This window comes from Bos grunniens, chromosome 15, assembly GCF_055505025.1.
Source record: "Bos grunniens cultivar Pamir isolate PY7600 chromosome 15, Bosgru_T2T1.0, whole genome shotgun sequence".
NCBI classification, from domain to species: domain Eukaryota; kingdom Metazoa; phylum Chordata; class Mammalia; order Artiodactyla; family Bovidae; genus Bos; species Bos grunniens.
The window spans coordinates 24,523,268-24,537,344 of record NC_141179.1 but is presented as its reverse complement, the minus strand read 5'-3'; the positions used below and the strand labels follow the sequence as shown (position 1 = coordinate 24,537,344).

Sequence of the window (14,077 nt, the reverse complement as noted above, 5' to 3'; positions counted from 1 at the left end):
TACCATTTTCAAGGATAAAGAGTAGAAATAAAGGTATAGGTAGCACACCAGGAACTACTTCCTGACTCTGAGGTTCTGGAACATACGGAAACTCAAGGAGGCTCCTGTGGCCCCCTTACCAGGAAAGCTATAAGGAAAAGGGCCACCCTGCCCCCGCCCAGCCTACTTGGACTGGGGACAGTTCTGCCTGGAAGGGAGGGGAGGGACCCCATGACCTCCAGAGGGCCCTGCCAGTCCAGGAAGCCTGAGTCTCCGGACAGCCTCCTGCTTGGCCACAGATGTTCCCTGTCATCAATCATTGAGGGCATCTGTTTGCTGTGCCGCTTGTTTAAAGAGCGAGGCGTTTGCTAATTGAAAACTAAAAGATCCATCCGTCTCACTCAGAGCCAGCATGAAATCCACTCAGCCATGCAAGATCAGGGTGGAAAAGGCAGCACAGAGCTACCGCTAACGTATCTTCAGGTTGGCGCACCCCACCGAAGTCATCTCCTGTTTCCTGAGCAAGCCTGGCTCCCCTCCTCACCTCGAAGCAGCCAGGGGCTGCCCACGCTACCGTTTATCTAATACTTCCTCATCTATTATCCCCAGTGTAGTCCAGAGAGAAAGGTATTTTTAGCCCCAATTTATAGATGGGGGATCTGAGGCTTAGAGAGATTAAACTATTTATCCAAGGTCACACAACTGGTAGGTGACAGAAGCAGGACATCAATCCAGGTCTTCTGACTGGTCAGGAGAGGAGTGGCCTGTCCACTGAGTGACTGTGTCCCTCAGTCGATGTACAGGTGCTGAGCTGGGAGGCACCAATTGCTTCCTTAAGTGGATTTTAAACCTTGGGAAGAGTGATGTGAGGCTATGCAAGGCAGAACCCTGAGATTTCAACTATGTCTGCAATGTTTTATTGCTTTAAAAGCAAATATGGCAAAACGTTAGGATTCCTGATTGTTATAATATCTCGCCATCAAGCCTGCAGGGAGACAGGAATGGTCCAGATCCACGTAGAGTGCCAAAGGCATAGAGTAGGGGAAGAGACATGTCACGCCCACTGACATCTCCTTCCGTTCCTCCAGTTTGCCTCCAGAGATGGTAGATGTGCTGGTCTGAGCCCCCAGAGATGGGGGACTGATCCAGAGCTGGATCTCCATGGCATCTGGAAGGGATTCCATTTCTCTGTACCTCTGTTCTTTCTTGCAGAGTGGTAAGAGTGGGATTTAGATGAATGCTAATTTGTTTTTCCAGCTCTAACTTTTGATAATTGTCTGTGTCATTGAAGGAAATGCTGAGTCAGATTTAACCTTTAGGGCCTAGAGCCTCAAAGTCCTGGAGCGGCTTGATTCCAGCCACAATGGACTGACTCCCTGATATATAGGTCTAACTCTGTCCTTGCTGTTCTCCTCTGCCTGGAACACCGCCTTCCCCCAGGGAACTGGTATTTGCTTCAATGCCTAGCTCCTGTCAGGCTTCCCTTTTTGTTTGTTCCATAGCACCGGTTTAAGCTGCAGGCATGTTGGCTTAAACTGGCAGGAGGTGACAGCAGGAGCCTGGTTTCATTCCTCTTTGTGACCCTTGAATCGGACACAGAGCCTGGCAAAGGAAGGACAGTCAGTAACTACAGCTAACCCTTGAACACAGTTGGGGCTAGGGGTGCTAACCCTCAAAAATCAGCATTTAATATACAGTCCACCCTCCTTACCCACCTTCTACATGAATGGTTTGACCCAAACCCAGATAATGTAGGTGGTTTAGTCTCTAAGTCATGACTGACTCTTGTGACCCCATGGACTGTAGCCCATCAGGCTCCTCTGTCCATGTAGTAGTGTATTATTTACCGTTGAAAAATATCTCATTTTTGACCTGTGATGTTCAAGGGCCAGTTCCTTAAAGTAAAGGGAAGGGGGAAAGGTGGGGGGAAGGCGGTTCCTCTGCAGGCAAAGACCAGCGGCCGAAGACCAGCAGCAGGGCAGCCCTCGCCACCATCTCCCTTCCTCTCACTCCAACCCCTTACTGCTTCTGGAATGAAAGGTGAGCTGGAATCTCTGGGCCTCCTCTTGAATTTTCTCAAGTCAGCTCCAAGCAGGCTTTCCCCTGAAAATGAGTTAAGCAACGAAACTTAGCACAGCTCTGTCCAGAGCTTTGAAGAGGTCCTGGATCTCTCCTTCGATTCCCTGGATGGGAGGTGCCTCCCCCAACCCTCGTCCTCTGACTCCTCAAAGGAGGGAAGAGACAGGCGACAACACCTGTCCCTGCCGCCGGTCATTTACAGATTGTTACTTTGGGGGTGTGGTGGGACGGCTCAGTTCCTGCCTGGGCTCCATCTGCCTCAAAAGTCAAGGATGGCGGCAATGCCCACCTGCTAGCGCCTCGGGTGTTGCGGGCACTGGAGGCTCGCTTACCAACGCGCAGGGGGAGGGGCGGGAGGGGCGGGGCCTGTCCCGGGGGCGTGGCCTGTCCCAGGGGCGGGGCTCGAGGCGCCCCGTGGTCCAGGCGGCCCCGCCCCGCCCACCCGCGCTCCCCGCGCTCTCCGCGCTGGAGCGCCGCGGAGCTGTCCAGCTTTTCAGTGCCGGAGCCCGCCGCCTGCCCCGTGCACCGCGCCGCCTCCGCGCCAGGTCTCTGCGCCGCTCGCTCGCCCAGCGCCCGGCCGGCCCCGCCCCACCCCGCCCCGCCGCGGCCCGTCCACTGCTCCCCGCGGGCCGAAGCCGGCCAAGCGGCTGCCCGCCGGGGCTCTGAACGGCGCGGCGGGGCCGGGAGCCAGGGACCCGCCGAGGAGAGCGGCGGCCCCGGACAGCTGCCGGAGGGGCGGCCGCGCGTGGATGCGGCGGGAGCCGGAAGCCTCGTGCAGCCGGCGCCGTCTCTGCCCCCGGGCGCCCTATGGCTTGAAGGTAAGCGCCAATAGGGTGCAGGACAGGCGGCCCGGGCCCAGGCAGGGTCAGTGGGAGAGGAGGAGGGAGCTCGAAGGGCGGCGCGGCTGGGATCAGAAGTTTGTCCTGCCACTCTGGCGCTCGTCTGCCCGGGGACCGACCTGCCCTGATCTTCCCGAACTCTCCGTCCGGCCGCTTCCCCGGGGGCGAAGGGAACGTCGGCGGCTGTCCCCTCTCCCACACTCTGGGCATCCTTCGCGCCGCCCGAGTGCGAATCCTCGCTCCGGACACGGGCGGGCAGTGCCGTGCAGCCTCCGGCGGAGCGCCGAGAGCGAGCCCCGCGGCCCGCGGCTTCGCAGGGCGGCCGGCTCCCGGACCATCTCGGGAGGTCACTTTTCGCCCGGCACCAAAGCTGGGGGCCCCCCGTGCGCGCGGCCAGAGTTCCGATCGCCCTGGAGGGAAAAGGGTTGTTCTTGGCAACTCTGCATTTGTGCGACCTGGAGACTTCATTTTCTAAGGACCGAAGCCAGGGGTGAGGGAGAGGCTGGTTCTAACTAATTGCTCTCATGGCTAATATGCCGCTGTCCTTGGTTCTGAATTTACGTTCTTGGCCGTCTCTCCGTTTGCGATTCAGTTGAGGAAGGAGGTTGGGGTTTCAGACCCATCTCAACCTGGGAATGGGGGTGACGATAGGCGCAGAGGCAAAGAGTGACTCTTCTACTTTGGAATGGACCAAAAGCCCCGGTAGGGTGGTGTACAGAAACAAGAGGCAGCTGTAAGCGCCAGACAGAGCGCGTGTCCATCCCTGGCTGCCGCCCTTAGCCTATGAGCCGTTCCTCTTGAAGAGCAGAGGTAAGAGGGTGCCTGTGTGTCTACACAGCAGGCTTCGTCATGGACACAAGTCACAGCACCGCGGCTCCGTAGGGACAGGTCCTTTCTCTCAGCCACAGGGAAGCTATCTGAGTGAATGAGTCATACTGTTCGCCCCCCAGCACCCCATACTTTTTGTCCTGGGGGATCCTGAGGCTGGTGAGGTGCAAGACACTTTGTGGATCCCTCTCTAGTTCCTTCTTCAGATCCAACTATTTCTGGATTTTGACCAGGCTACAAACCTTTCAGGCTAATTCTTTCTCCTCCCCAGGACGGCATGAACAGTGATTCTTACCCCATTGGATGCAAATACTCTGCTTACCCCTGATTCATCCTGTGGCATAAGGACCACTTGAAAAAGAAATCATTTTTTGGTTTCATTTTTCTCCCTGTTGCTGCTATTTAATGAGGGTGGACAGAAAGAGAGGCTTGTGGTGCATGTGACCAATTGCAAGAGAGTTAGTGAGCTGATTCATTGTGTCCCAGTCCCCTGCCTTTGACTTGTCTGCTTAGTATTCAGGATTCCTGATATATTTGACTGGGAGGGGGCTGCTGATGCCATCTCTGAAATTAGACATCTGGTGGGGAAGACATTTGACAGGGTTAGACTGAGAGCCAAGTGAGGGCCACCATGGTTCCAGCCTTGGTCTCTTGAAGAACATTCTGAGTTCCTTCCATCTTACCTATACATCCTGGGAGGGGAGGAAGGTGCCTGAAACATGGGAGATTCTGAATTATTACAGAGGTCTGGGATAGCATTTCTCTAGGGGCTGAGTTTTGTTTTAATAAACTCTGTATCTGAATCACCAGAGAAGCTAGTTTAAAATGCATGATTTTGTTTCTTATCTGAAGAACTGCCAAATGAGAGTCTCAAGCAGAGGCCCAGGAATGTATATTTTAACAATATTTCTGGGTGATTCATATGTACACTGGGTTAAGAAATCATCTCTCATACAAGTTATTACTTCCTTAACGAGAGAGAACATGATTAAGGTCTTGAGTCAACACCCTTGCCTTCTGCAGTTACACGTGTTAAATTCTTCGGATGTGGGACTGTGGATGAACCAACCTCCTGGTTCAGTCCCTTTGCTGTGATAGAGGATGCAGCCCAGTCTCCTCCCACAGGATCTGCCTGGGCCTCCCTTTTTTTCTAAAACAGATTTTTGGTCTCTCTAGGAATCACCAATATGGTTTTACCTTGACCTGTGTAAATACTGAGTCTCCTCTGGGGGCCAACCCAGTGTGTTTTCCCTCCCCTCCCCTTCTAGGGGAATCATCGTCTTTCAGTATGCTTATGCCGTGATCTGCTAACCCAACTGCTCCTGAAATGCCAAGGAGTGATTAGTTCAGCTTAGTAGCACACCATGTTCCCCAAGGCTGGTAGCCACGTATGCCCTATTGGCAGTGACATATTGACTGCATCGATTTGGTTCTTGTGCTCTATAAAGCTGGGAAGCTTGTAGGGGCAAATAAGGCCAGTGATAAGGCTTGTGGGCTAGTCAGTTTTTTTTCTTCACCTGCAAAGTTGAATTATTTCTGTCTAGAATGTGCAGTGATGTAGGAGAATCTGAACTTGAAAGAAAACCTGTTTTTTCCCTCCTACCAGTGGAAACAAAGGGAGCTCAGGATCTCATAAGAATTTGGCCTCACACGTACCTTGGGCTGACCTGCTGAAGCTAGACTGGTCTAAGGCCCCTGTTCTCTGTATAAACATGTATCAGGGGAAAGGCTTGTGGACTCAGTCTGGAGGGAGCTGTCTCCATCTTCCCTGCATGTGGAAATTGTGTTTCGGTGTTGAGGAAGAAGCTATGAAGATAGCACAGGTGATGTGTGTGGTGGGGGTGGGGGGGCAGAGGGTGATGAGACTTTCTTGAGCCAATCCTTCCCCTTCCAGTGACTCACACGTTCTCACCTGCCACCCTTTATTTCTCCCTCCCATGTGGTGTAATATCCAGAAATCTCCAACAGTGAAGGCTGAGGAGGGGAGAGGAGAATCAAAGTTGATTTATAATGCTGGGACCCCAAGCCATATCTCCAGCATCTCCCAGAATCAGGTCGTGTATCACACGTCACAGCAGCCTAAGATATGAGGGCTTGAAAAGAACAAAATGACTGCCCAGTCGGTTCCATTTCCCCTCAGACATAGTTACCAGGACTTTAAATTCCTTAGATTATTTGGACTTCCTCAGAAGTCATTCTGGATGTTCCTGACTCCAAACACGGCAGCTTTTTCTTTAGTCCGGAAATATGGTTTCTGTCTTCTGTTAGGGAAGTTCTCCAAAAATTGAGTGGTGCAGACTTATAGAAAGAACTTACGGTTGCTGGGAGGAAGGGATAGTTACGGGATTTGGGATGGACATGTACACACTGCTGTATTTAAAATAGATAACCAACAAAGAGCTAATGTATAGCACAGGGAACTCTGCTCAATGTTATGTGGCAACCTGGATGGGAGGGGAACTGGGGGGAGAATGGATGCATGTGTATATGTGGCTGAGTCCCTTCAGCTGTCCACCTGAAACTGAAGCTATTGCAACATTGTTAATCAGCTACACCCCAATACAAAATTAAAAGTTTAAAAAAATAAAATAAAGTAGGAGATCAACTTTAAACATATAGCCTATAAATAAATTTCTTTAAAAAAAAAAAAGAGTGGTGTAAACTTTGCAGTTCCAGTGTACCAGGATTGAGCTTGGCAATCAAAGCTTCTCTGTCTTATCAGGAGCTCTGCTAGCAGGAGAGCATCCTGCATTTAGGAAGTACTTGGAAACCACAGGCAGCAGGAAGGGCTCGACTTCCCAGTAGGCATCCTCCCCTGTGTGCGGCCTCTCACTTAGATGACCCCCAGTGTCATATTCCTTCCTTTCACCCCCCAGTAGGGCCTCTTACGGCCCTGGGAAGACTCCAGCATTTGCTTTGGGATTCTGTATGAGCTCTCCAGGTTACTAAATAGAGCCACTAAGCAAGTTGCTTATTTACCAGTTCTGGGTGGTAGACTGATATTATCTCCAGTCTATTTAATTATTGCAGCAGTGTTGGAATCTGATGTTAATATACCGCTGCCTCTAACCTGTCCCCATCACCAATGTAATGGAAGATTTCTTTCTTGTTGTTATTTTTTTAAACAATAGAATCATATTATCTAAATGCATAGGCTTGGAAAATAGCTTGATTATAGTGTCAGTACATGTGGGTGGAGGAGAAAAACTCCACGATTCAGCTACTTGGTTTGTTCGTGTTTGGGTCCAGAGAAAGGAGAGAAATTTGCCCTTCCGGTCTTGTACATTTCCCCTCTTCTTCTCCCTTTCAATCTGATGAATGAGGTAAATCAACACCCTTGGCAAGTGTGAAGCCCCCTGGGAGGGTGCAGACTCCTCTTTCCCTAGGAGACCTGGGACTGTGTCTCTAAAGGAGCAGAGGCCCCTGCTGGCTTCAGAGAACAGGAAGGAGCCAGAGATGATGCCCTCGGGCCTGGGGACTCCCCCATCCCAGGGATGAAAAAGGCTGTGTCCACGCAGGCTCCCAAACTCAGAGCCCTGGAAGCCATGGGGGCCTCTGAGAGTGTGGAGCTAGTGTCATGGATGTGGGAGCTGAGGAGAAGTGAACTCTTGAGGGCCCTTGGAAGCAGTTGATGTTCAATATGCATGTGTAAGGCATCAGTGTGGCACAGATGGGCGATTTGTCATAATCTGATGGCACCTGCGAGGATTTGCACTTTTTCTAGGAACAGACAGGGGAAATTCTTTACTGTCTCCAGTGATGGGGGAGGGAAAGAAGGGAGGACCCCCTGACTTTCCCTGGAGCCCTCTGAGTGATATCAGCGTGTTCCCAGACAGAGGATGGTTAAGTGAAGTCAGATAGACTCGGCCCCAAGGGGCCTTGTCGATAAGCCCGCAGTCAGCCCGGGCAGACCCAGCTTCCAGGGCGCTGAGGCTCAGCACACAGAATGGCAGCCACAGTCCCCAAGGACATTCCCCCACAGACGTCTGGGAGCCAAAGTGAGTCGTGGGGCCCGTGCATTTGTCACTGGGCTCCTTCAGAACGTGCCTCATTTGCACCCCCACGTTGCTGTTATTGTTTAGAGTCTAAGTGGCCCAGCAGGGGAAAGGCATTAGAAATGAAATTATTTTTGTTACATGCTGTATAATTGCCTCCTCTCCTTTCTATTACCCCAGGCAGCAACATCACTAGCAATTCCCCGGGAACCTTTGGTCTGGGAAAGTGGCTTACTCACAGGCTTCCTTAGAAGGGCTGCTCTGAACAAGTGACCCCACTTACCAGTCCCTCTGTCACTGACCTAATCATCATAACAGCCATCATTTGTCACGCATTTGCTCTGTGCAGGACCCTGTGCTGCACACGTGACATTTTTATTTCAACTCCCATTCTTACGACAACTCTAGGAAACAGGCACTATTATTATCCCCATTTTACAGAAGAAGTGTGGACTTAGAGAGGTAGATAGCTTGCACAAGGTCATGGCTAATAAGGGGATTCAAAGCCAGATCGTCTGATGCTAAAACAGTGCTTCTCTCTGACCTATGTCAGTGGCATACAGAATGAGGGAAGAGAATATGGATAAGAAGGCATTTTCTTTGATAAACTGAAGTGACTGTGACCTTTGCATATGAAGGCAGGAAAGGAGGAGATAGCAGAGGGGGAAGAAAGGATGAAATAACTTCTTGGGATTCTGAAAGCCAAGGACCATCTAGGAAGTAGTTTGGCAACTGGATCTAGGAGTTTTTTGGATGAAATGCACTGGGAATGAACCTCAGCAAGTCCTGGGGGCAGAGGTGGGGGAGGTGGGAGCAGGAGGAGGCCTGGGAGTGGAGGAGCAGGAGTGTATGGACTGATACAAGCTTTCCTGAAAAACACTGATAATATCACCTCCTGTGTCACACCTCTCCAAGGTGAACTGAACTGTCCAAACGGTAAAACCCAGACTTCTTCCAACCTTTAGGCCTTTGGTGTTGCTTTCTTATTATCACGGGATGAAAACTTGTTACATCTCCAAGACTAAACTCCTAGATTTTCCAGAGGCAGCGGGGGAGTGGGGTGGGGGAGTGCATGGCCTGGGACCCTGCACAGATGCAGGAGTAACTCACGGGAGCTTGGTTGGCGGTCAGTGCTTTTCTGTTGGACAGAGGCAGTAGAGGCCCAGGAGCCCTGAGCAGGATGCTTGACCACATTGATTTCTTCAGGAATAAAATCAAGGGATTGAAATTCAGCAGTACAGAAGGCTCCACTGAAGTGATGAGATCATGGTGTTCACTCCGTAATGAGCTGGAAGACTTCTAGACCACCGTGTTGAATCTCCCCATGAATTCTGTGAATGATACTCACCAGCATTGGTTTCCTTTCTTAAAGCCTTTAAAAACAGTATAGTGTGGTGGTTACAGCTGTGGGCTCTGGGGTAAGCCTGCCAGAATTCGAATCCTGACTCTAAATACTGAACTGAACTGATGTTACCTTAAACAAGTTGGTTAGCCTCTATCATCTTGAGTTTCTCATCTATAAGTGGGTATATTAATACTGACTTCATTGGGTTGTGGTGATTGATTAAGGCATTTAGATGTAAGACATTTGGGAGTCCCTGACGAAAAGAAACACTCTATAAATGTTAACTCCAATGACTGTTAGTTATTATTAAGAAACTTCAGGAGGAACATTTTCAGCTGTTTTTCTTCTGCACGAATTCAGCCTCTGATTTTACATGTCTGAAATTAAGCATGTTTTTAGAACTTTCACAGAATTCAAGCTTACATTTCTTTCTTCCATTCTATTTATCTGCACCACAATTCTTTGGCACTTGCCTGTCGAAAGCTCTTACTCATCTTGAGCAAGAGGGGTTCAAGTTGCTTGTCATCCCTTTGAATTAGGTTCCGCTGAGCTCCCATCTTACCACGCACAAGCCAGGAGGAGGCGTTGGTCTTCGTGGTGATGCTTTGGCACAGCCTCAGTTTTCTTCCTGGCTTCTCAGGCCCTTCATCTGCCTCCTCCTCCTCCTCTGATTGAAGTCTTCTTGACTGTCATTGTCATATGGTGTGGGGCACTCTGGCACAGACCACTTTTTATTAAACATGAAAAACAGAATATATTGGTGCCCAAGGACAAGGAGATTTTTCTTTTTCTAAGATCTCCGAAGCTGGTGGAAATGCACACTGTCCATCTTTTGGAGTCATTAATGGCAGTGAAAGGAGAAGGCAATGGCAGCCCACTCCAGTACTCTTGCCTGGAAAATCCCATGGACAGAGGAGCCTGGTGGGCTGCAGTCCATGGGGTCGCTAAGAGTGGGACACAGCTGAGCAACTTCACTTTTCACTTTGATGCATTGGAGAAGGAAATGGCAACCCACTCCAGTGTTCTTGCCTGGAGAATCCCAGGGACGGGGGAGCCTGGTGGGCTGCCGTCTATGGGGTCGCACAGAGTTGGACACGACTGACGCAACTTAGCAGCAGCAGCAATGGCAGTGAAAGGTTGTTGCTGAATCACACAAAGACGTCAGGATTCTTGGCCTCCAGAGGAGAAGAATTCAATCCGAGGTCAGAGACGAGGCTTGATCACTCAGAGCTTTTGTGTAATAAAGTTTTATTAAAGTATAAAGAAGATAGAGAAAGATTCTGACATAGACATCAGAAGGGGGTAGAAAGAGTACCCACTTGCTAGTGTTAGCAATGGAGTTATATACTCTCCAATGAATCCAAAGAATGTCTGGAGGTTGTAAAGACCTCACCAGACCTACTCCCATAATTTACATTTTAAGATAACAGGATTAGCCAGAAGGTTTAATCCAGAGACTGTCCTCAGGCAGGATACATTATTGTTATATAATTCTAAGGAATGTAGAGGAAAAAAAGTTTGTCCTTTCTTCCTCCTTGAGAATTCCAGACCCCTCTCACTTTGGGGACCCCTAGATTTCTTATCAACCTGCCTAGGAAATGACTCTCTCAGCAGGAGCAAATGCTACCCATTTTTTTTTAGATGAAGTATGGGACCTGCCTGAGAGGAGAGGATGAAACATGATAGCTGCAGCCTTAAGAGTCTCCAATCATGAAAGAAACATCCATCTGTGGGGCTTTTTCTTTTCTCATGAAGCCTTCCTTGGGCAGGACTCTTTCTTAATTGACACATATACTTCTGGCCAATTAGAAAGGCTTATGGTAGGAGATTTCTGAGGCCACACTGGTATTCTGTTCCCTGATCGTCTTCCTTAGGCCATGTGGTCGCTCCTTTCTTACACTCTGGGCTCCCTCTCCTCTTTCATTTATTAATGGCAGGATCAACAAGAGAAATGTGTTGGCAAGCAGAAGCCAGCATCCAGGGTCCCAGGTGGAAGAAGTCAGGCACCCTAAAATGGATCCATGTTTCCATACATTGCCTTGAGCACTGTGTACAGCGGAAGGCCTGGAGTTGCTGTTGATGACTCGTGGCACAAACTCTGCCCTCTGGCCAGTCATCTCTGGTGAGCCAAACGGGGTGGCGAGAGATGATGACCGCTTTCCATAGACCCATGATGCTGCCACACATTCTGCATTCTTCCTGAGTTTCATTCTGTGGTAACCAGCCTCCAAGATGACCCTCAATACTCCCTGCTTTCTGATATTCATGTTATTTTGTAATCTTCTCTAACATTAAGTAGGGCAGACCTGTGTAGCAATAGAATAATACATCAATGACAGATTGTGACTTCTGAGGATAGATCATAAAACATATAATGATTTCCACCTTCTTCTGCTTTTGGATCACTCATTCTAGGGAAAGTTGGCTGCCATGTCATCAGGATGTTCAAGCAGCTCTGTGGAAGGGTCTACATGGTAAGGGACTGAAGCCTCCTGCCAACAGCCATGTGAATGAACCATCTTGGAAGCCCATCTTCCCTCCCCAGACAAGCCTTCAAATGACCATGGCCACTGCCAAGGTCTTAACCACGACCTTTTGAAAGACCCTGAGCCAGAACCACCTGACTGAGCTGCCTGAATTCCTGACCCACAGGAGCTATGAGATAATAAATTTTTGTTGTTTTAAATTGCTAAGATTTAGAGTAATTTACTATACCTAGTAGAAAACTAATGCACACTCTGAAATATTCAGACTTTTCTTCTACAATGACATGGAGTCTCTTTGCTCAGTTGTGTCTGACTCTTTGTGACCTCATAAACTGTAGCCCGCCAGACTCCTCTGTCCATGGGGTTCTCCAGGCAAGAATACTGGAGTGGGTTGCCATTTCCTTCTTCAGGGGATCTACCCAACTCAGGGATCAAACCTAGGTCTCCCACATTGCAGGTGAATTCTTTACCTTCTGAGTCACCAGGAAAACCCTTTAAATTGCTAGGATTTGGAATAATTTATTATTCATAGTAGGAAACTATTGGAAATTATTCAAACTTGAAAGTTATTCACACTTGGAAATTATTCAAACTTTTCTTATACAATGACATGGAGTCTCTTCATTCTCCATGTATAAAGATGGATTCCTCTTATTGGATTAAAACTGCCTCTGTGAGTTTTAAGTTGTGCTCTCTGGTTTGTTATTTTAGGATTCTAAATCACTCATGCTTCACACATTGTGGTCATGAACTTCTCAGCCACCATCTTCCCAAGACCAGGTTGCTGATTTCTGTATTCTGCCTTCCTGTACCCAATCTTGCAAGAATGTCTTCTGATGTGGCAGCCATTCAACATACATTTCACTTTTCATTCTTTCATTGAGCAGAAATCATTGAGAAGCTACTCTATACTAGGTACTCATTTTGGTTGCAAATACACCAATGAAGAAACAAAGATCCCTGCCCACATTTTGGTGGGAGGAGAAAAATGATAAACAATAAGTATAAAGAGTGAATTCATAAATGTGTTAGAAGGCAATAAGTACTTGGAAAAAGACAAAATTAATTAGGGTTAGGTGATGTGGAGTGCTGAAGGGTGGGAGGAAAGGAAGGTTTGCATTATTAAATAGGTGGTCAGGATGGACATCATCGAGAAAGTGACATGTGAAAAATGACAAAGGACATAGGAAAGTGAACTACGTATATATCAGAAGGAAGAGCATTCAAGGCAGAGAGATTCTACAGTCTACATGAATTTTTAAGCATTTTAAGTAATTGTCTTATTCCCTAAAGAGCAACGGTAATGATAAGCTGCATTTGGAACTCCATTTTCATTTTTAAAACCCATGAGACAATAGTAATCTCTTTCATTTGTAACTCACTTTCTCATATTGTTGTTGTTCAGTCACTAAGTCATATCTAGCTCTTTGTGGCTGCATGGACTGCAGCATGCCAAGCTTTCCTGTCCTTCACTATCTCCCAAAGCTTGCTCAAATTCATGTCCATTGAGCTGGTGATGCTATCTAATCATCTCATCCTCTGCCACCTTCTTCTCCTTTTGCCTTCAATCTTTCCCAGCATCAGGATCATTTCTAATCAGTTGGCTCTTCGTATCAGGTGGCCAAAGTATTGAAGCTTCAGCTTCAGCATCAGTCCTTCCAATGAATATTCAGGGTTGCTTTCCTTTATAATTGACTGGTTTAATCTCCTTGCAGTCCAAGAGATTCTCAAGAGTCTTCTCCAGCACCACTTTCACAGACATTAACCTTATTGATCTTTGCAAACCACTGAGATAGCTATTATGACCCCCATTTTGCAGATATGGACACTGAAGCTCAGAGAGGTTAAGTGAAACTTGCTCAGACTTGCACAGCTAGGGGGTATTGGAGTTACTGCTTTCAATTCAGTTCAGTCGCTCAGTTGTGTCTGACTCATTGCAACCCATGGGCTGCAGCACACCAGGCTTTCCTGTCTTTCACCATCTCCTGGAGCTTGCTGAAACTCATGTCCACTGAGTCGGTGATGCCATCCAACCATCTCATCCTCTGTCCTCTCCTCCTTCTGCCTTCAATCTTTCCCAGCATCAGGGTCTTTTCTAGTGACTCCACTCTTCACATTAGGTGGCCAAAGTACTGGAGCTTCAGCTTCAGCATCAGTCCTTCAATGAATATTCAGGACTGATTTCCTTTAGGATTGACTGGTTTGATCTCCTTGTAGTCCAAGGGACTCTCCAACACCCCAATTCAAAAGCATCCATTCTTTGGTGCTCAGCTTTCTGTCTGGTCCAACTCTCACATTCATGCATGACTACTGGAAATACCATAGTTTTGACTAGATGGACCTTTGTTGGCAAAGTAGTGTCTCTACTTTTGTAGAGCTTTTCTTCCAAGGACCAAATTTGGCATAGCTTTTCTTCCAAGGACCAAGTGTCTTTTAATAGCTTTTCTTCCAAGGACCAAGTGTCTTTTAATTTCATGGCTGCAGTCACCATCTGTAGTGATTTTTGACCCAGGAAAATAAAGTCTG

At 48.3% G+C, this 14,077-nt stretch overlaps 1 protein-coding gene across 1 annotated transcript in view; it reads left to right on the top strand.

Moving 5' to 3' along the window:
• Positions 1-2,503: 2,503 nt before the first annotated feature.
• Positions 2,504-14,077, top strand: part of DRD2 (dopamine receptor D2) — a 70,820-nt gene continuing 59,246 nt past the window's right edge. Inside the window, exon 1 of the mRNA XM_086339272.1 lies at positions 2,504-2,876. The gene's annotated coding sequence lies outside the window, so the exon portion shown is untranslated. The remainder of the gene's footprint in view (positions 2,877-14,077) is intronic.